The following is a 6,000-nucleotide window of genomic DNA, read 5'->3' on the forward strand; positions in this document are numbered from 1 at the left end:
CAAGCTGCATTGTGCTCCTGGCATTATCCCCCCATTGTCTGCGAGAGCCACAGGGAGCGGGTGTGCCCCAAACATTTCAGCTCCTAAAATTTAAGGCACTCTCATCATTTCTTATACAGAAGAACCCCCAGATAGAGGGGTTTGAGGCCAAAACAGGCAAGATCTGAGCCAGTTGCTACTAAAAACCACCCAGCACTAAGGAGAAGTGATGCCTCTATACCAAATACATTTAAAGCCAAGCATGGGAGGAATGCACACCAAAATCACATCAAAACCCAGCCCTCAGAAGAGCCCAGGGCTTCCAGACTTCACAGCTCTGCTTTGCTGCAGGCAGAAGCCTTCACTTAGGAAAGAGTCGGGTCCCAACATCCCCTAAATCTTCTCTGCACTCTGCAACACACTGAGCCACACCGCAGCCAAGTGCAGGTGAGAAGGCAACTGAGTCTGGTTTAGAGACTGCTGAAACCCCATAATACATAGTTTGATTTATAGGTGGTCCTCAAACAGTTCATGATGGCCATTGCAAATGACTGTGACCATCAGTTTTCCCAGTCTATTTTAGGGCATCCCACCCTCTTCCAGCCTGGAAGGGGTGAATCCACCTTCACCAGGTCACAACATCCACATGACCATGGCAAAGGGCTCTGCCAGGGTCATTTCACAGGAGACGAAACCCCACTTCAGTGCCTCTGAACTGGGTCCCAGCCAAGTCCAAGACCTGTGGGGTTGAGACCATGTGGGTCATTTCCATCATGGCTCTTACAACACGATCATTGCGGAAGAAGGGTCCATTCCAGACTCCACTAGCGTTGATTTACTGCTCCCAGAGCATTGGGCAGGAGAAGCTCCTGCAGCACCAGCACCTCCAGCCACTGTCACCAAATCTGCCAGCACACAGCACTTGAACCCCGCAGAGGAACCACCAGCGACCACTGCCACCACAGCCCCCATCTCACCCTGCCAGCCCTTCTGCCCCGTGGCTTGGGGACACCATGAAGGGAACACTCCCAGCCCTCAGAACGAGGTTACCTCCTCCTGCCATTGCAAGGTATGGATTGTAATTCTCTTCACACATATTTAGTTGGCAAAGCACCTTCACACTTCAGTTAGGGACCCTCTTCCCATCAGAAAACTTTATACCCCACTGTCAGAGGGGCTGTGGAGTGACCTTGCTGCCATTCAACAGCACCCCATGAAAGGTTATCACTAACACACCAAAAGAAGCTCAAGTGCCACATCTCAGACAACCTTTTGTTTGAGACACCTGAACACGGAAAGCAGCTAGTAAGGAAGCTGCTTTTTAGAAAGAGCAAGTCCAAGCAGTTCTGTCACTTATTGCAGCAAAGCCTTTGAGAAAGGAGAGCACAGAATTATTGCAACACTCTTCCACCCCATGAAGTCTCTGTCAGGGGGCTCAAACTCAGCACACATGTGGGATCCCACACCTGGAAAAGGATTGAGCTCAACTGGCGAGACCTGAGAAGAGCGTTTTTGCGACCCATCCCTAATTTTACAGGGAAATGAGACAGCTGATGTCCCAAAAGCATCACCTGCCTGACAGCAGAGCAGAAAGGCATCCTTGCATTCCCTGCCTCAGCTTCCAAGCTGGAATGTCCCTTTCACAATGCCAGGCAGACCCAGATGCAGCTTCTTCCCCAGGCCTGAGTCACATCCCAGCCCTCTCCCCCCTCTTCCATCCCACCAGCTGTGCCTGTGATTATAAAAAGATGTCTCAATTAGCAAGAGCTGAGCAATTCCTCCGGTCTCCAAACCCTTCAGAGGAAACACATTCCAAGCCAGCAAAGAGCAACACTAACAATGTCTGGGCAATAAAAGCTTCTCTTGTTTATATCAAAGTAACCTCAAACATCCTTTCCCCAAACAAGCATCCCTTGCCCTCCATACGGATCAGCAGCTCACACACTGGGAGGACTGGTGTTCTCTGGGTCCCTGGGAGCAGACAGCTCTCATTGCTGTGTGTGTTACTGGTTGCAGGTCTAGACTGGTGTGGTCTTTTTGTTGTAGCGAGCAAAATAAGGGAGTCATTCATATTTTTCCAGAATCCACACAAAAGTGCTCTTGTGCATCACGGATGCTTTGCATCACTAGCCCTGATCGAGTGTTCCTTGATCCCAAGCTCATGCCAGACAGCACCCAAGAGTGGGAGACCCTCAGGCACGGGCGAGCAGGGGAAGGGGCTGCAGCTCCCAGGGCCCAACCTCAGCATCACCTCATCTGGGCACCTGCCCCGGGTGCACAGAGCCACTGTGAGCCTTTCCAAGGAGGTTTTCCAATGGGAGAAGAAGGAAAAAGTCCCGAGGTGTGTGTGTGCTCCCCCAACCGCCCCCCCAAAAATAAATAAATAAAATTAAGAATAAGACACCAAAAAACCCTAACCTCCACACTATTTTCCTTAGAGAGAACAGGAATCCTTCCCCTTCTCACTAGCCGGGACCGGGTACTCACCGTCTGCCCAAACGAGGAGCATCCCCGGGTGGGATCCCCCAACCCGGTGGGGGGGAAACAGCCAGGACCCGACAGGACACAAAGGCAGAAGGAACCGACACACGCAGCCGACACCGGGGGTACCCGCAGCCCGCTCAGCGCCCCCCTCATACCGCTCCGAGTAACGGGACCGCGGCAGGAGCAAGTACCCTGAGCGGTTGCCCCGAAGCGGTCCCCCCCGAGTCCGAGCGGGCACCTACCTCCGGCGGGCAACGGCGCTTCCCCCCGCATCCCAGGGGCTCCGGGAGCGGCATCATCATCCGCATCCTCCATATCCACCGGCGCGGAGCCGGGTACCAGTGGCGGAGCAGCGCCGGGCGCGCAGGTGGCCACGGGCCGGGACCGGCGCCTCGGCGGGCAGGGATGCTCCGACTGCGGGGCCGGGCCATTCCTCGCTTATATAGCCCCGCGGGCGGGCGGCGCGGCTTCACGGGACTTGTAGTTCCTCCCCCCCGGGCCGGGAGCCGCCTCCTGCCGTCCGTCCGTCCCTCCCTCTGTCTGTCCGCCCGCGGGGATGCTCCTCCCCGCGGTGGTGGTGGTGGTGGTGGGGAAGAGCCGGTGGTTCCGCTTGGAAAAGTCCCGCCGTTCCCGGGATTCCAGGAGCCGGTCCCACGCCGAAGTGCTGGGTCAATGAGTAACCCCACTGAATGCTTAGCACGGAGAGAGATCGCTTCAATTGCCCCCTGTATTGGTTATTGTTTAGTTTAATTATTGTCCCAATTATTAATTTAACTTAATTATTAACCCATCTGTGGAATGAATGAGCAATTAACTGTGCTGTTGACTTAGGGGCTAATTTAAGGCTCATTCTTGCAAGCATGCTCGGTCCTGGCAAAGTCACCCCCACGTCCTCCCTGCACAGGACCTTGTCCCACACGTTTCCCTGCTGCTCTGTGAACGTTTGACTCTGTCCAAGGGTTTGTAATGGGGAAATGGCCTAAAGGGAACACCAGGAGACAGGTGGGAATTGCAGGGCCAGCACCACTGTGCCCACTGCCCTCTCAGACACAACCAGAAGGACAGCCAAATTCGGGGCAAGGGAGAGCATGGAGGGTGCTGAAGGTACTGGCCAAGGGGGCATGATCCTGCGCACCCCTTATCCAGCTGGACACCAGGCTTGGGTCCAGGTGGGAAATGTCCCAACCCATCGCTGCACACGAGCAGAGGCCCGTATCCAGCATCATCCCACCTGCACTGGGCTGGGATTTATCCTCGCACACTCAGGAGAGCGGCTGGAGGGAAACCGCAGAAGTTTTCTAGGACAAGTGAGCAAGGGAGGCTGGGGAGAAAGAGGGAGAGCAGAGGGAAAGGGAAAAAATCCCTCCTGGCAGGAGTTCAGGGCCCAAAGCCGGAGTGGAAACGCTTCCCTTCCCCTAATTGCTCCGGGACCAGATGAATTTCTTGAAGAAACCGCAACTGCAATGCTGCACGGATCACATTGTTGTGCTTGTGTTGGCTGCCTTCAGAAGGAGGGAAAAGGTCATCGTTTATGGTATATTAAACAGGGGAAAAAAATCATATTTTAGCGCTGTGGAGGAGGGGGTTGAGCTGCGTTCTCATACCCACGGTCTGGAAATGAAAACCTGTTTGGCAAGCGCCAGAACGCGACTCGCAGCGAAGAGCAGAGCTGGGGAAATGTGGTGCTGTGGGGCTCTATTGCAGCTCCCTGTCCCCCCCGAGCCATCCCATCCCATCCCATCCCATCCCATCCCAATCCCTCAGCCAGCAGGGTGGTGCCCATGTGCAGGAGCAGGGATCCAGGCGCTGCTCCCATAGGATTCACCATCCCACAGTGGCTGCCTGTGCCAGCCCGGCTGCGCTGATGCAAGTCTCTGCAGCTTCAGGGCCTGAGATGATCCTGCGCTGGTGGGAAGCGGCAGGAAAGTCCTGACTCCAGGCTCTGAGAGCTCAGCTGGTTTGATTCAAGCACAGGATTTGGCCACTCTCTTTTTCTGCCTTTTCTCACTGCTCAGTAAAATGATGGAAGCGCAGAGCATGTGGTTGGATGGTTGGGCTTTCAGAAGACAGATAACCATGTTTATAACATAATTAAGAAGCTTTGCTCCCTTTTCTAGTGTCATTCCCTTCAGAACCGCAAGCCCAAAGGACATGGTGCTGTCAGACTTCATCCCCCAAAGCACTGTAAGGCTCTGCCACAGCTCCACAAGCTTTTGCCAGCAACATCTGACCGGTGCAAAGGACCATGCAAAGACCCTGGGTGCTGGCGAGATGCACAAAGGCCCCCAGCGAGCCTGTGAGGAAGGAATTGGAATGGAAAGGTGCACTTCTCATTCACAGAGGCGCCTGACATTGATTTATGGGATGCTCTCCCAGCCCTGGTTGTGCAAGAAGATGACGTGATGGTAAAAGGTTGTGGAAGATGCTGAACTCTGCGGTGCTGGTGCCAGGTGAGGCAGCGGGTGAGCAGGCACGGGGCTGAGCACACCCAGGCATGGCCTTGCGTGACTGTGAGGGCTGGAAACACAAAGACATTGTTTTTAAGTGATAGCCACCCCCCCTTCCCCGGCTCCTTGCAGAGGACAGCATTCCTGACTCGCATTCCTCAGCCACTGCTGGGATGGGGAGGGGAGACCCGAGCTGGAGGAAGAAAACACAGTGTTTTAATGAGGAGAATAGTCCGTGTGCTGGAGTGATGGAGGTGGTGGTGTGGGCAGGGAGGGAGAGCAGAATTGCCCATAAAGCAAGATAAAGTGCGTGGGGATCAGGTAATAAGATAATTACAGTGTGAGAATGTCAACCAGATGTTCCTAAGTCATGGAAAATCAGTGGTTTCCCAACAGATCTGCTCAGAGCAGCTGAAAGCATCCTTTATCCTGGCAGGGCAGGGACTCGGGGCACTCCTTGTTGAGGAGGACAGGGTGGACTGGTCCATAGGCTAGGAAATATGGGGCAATACTGCCTGTGGCTGATGGCCATGCTGCCTCCGAGCTGTTCTGTTAAAGCTTTTAAGCAGACAAAATCCTCAAATGGAAAGGGAAGAGGCTTTTGCTGGAGAAGGCTCAGGGGAGATCTTATAACAGTCTTCCAATACCTGAAGGGGCCAATACCTAAAGGGGCTACAAGAAATCTGGAGAGGGACTTTTTACAAGGGCTCGGAGAAGCTGTGGCTGCCCCATCCCTGGCAGTGTTCAAGGCCAGGTTGGACACAGGGGCTTGGAGCAACCTGCTCTAGTGGAAGGTGTCCCTGCCCGTGGCAGGGGTTGGAACTGGATGAGCTTTAAGGTCCCTTCCAACACTAACCAGGCTGGGATTCTGTGATGCTATGATTCTATGATACTAAATTGTTGATGATCACTATTTAGCAGGGAGAAAGAACCAGGTTACTCACCCCTCCAGACAAACAGGGAAAGCACCACAAGGCAAGCAGCACCCATCTGCTCTAACCTGCATCAGCATCAGCCAGTTCTGGGAGCGTGGAGCCAGAAAAACTGCTTATTCTTGTAAAAGTTCTGTTAGTACAAACACCTCCTCGGT

The 6,000-nt window shown here is 54.0% G+C and overlaps 1 long non-coding RNA gene across 1 annotated transcript in view; it reads right to left on the reverse strand.

The window, feature by feature from the left end:
• Positions 1 to 3,198, reverse strand: part of LOC115616799 — a 49,779-nt gene extending 46,581 nt beyond the window's left edge. The window contains exon 1 of the long non-coding RNA XR_003994403.1: positions 2,706 to 3,198. This is a non-coding gene — a long non-coding RNA (uncharacterized LOC115616799). The remainder of the gene's footprint in view (positions 1 to 2,705) is intronic.
• Positions 3,199 to 6,000: the final 2,802 nt, after the last annotated feature.

The sequence above is a fragment of the Strigops habroptila genome, chromosome 14, assembly GCF_004027225.2.
Source record: "Strigops habroptila isolate Jane chromosome 14, bStrHab1.2.pri, whole genome shotgun sequence".
Taxonomy (NCBI): domain Eukaryota; kingdom Metazoa; phylum Chordata; class Aves; order Psittaciformes; family Psittacidae; genus Strigops; species Strigops habroptila.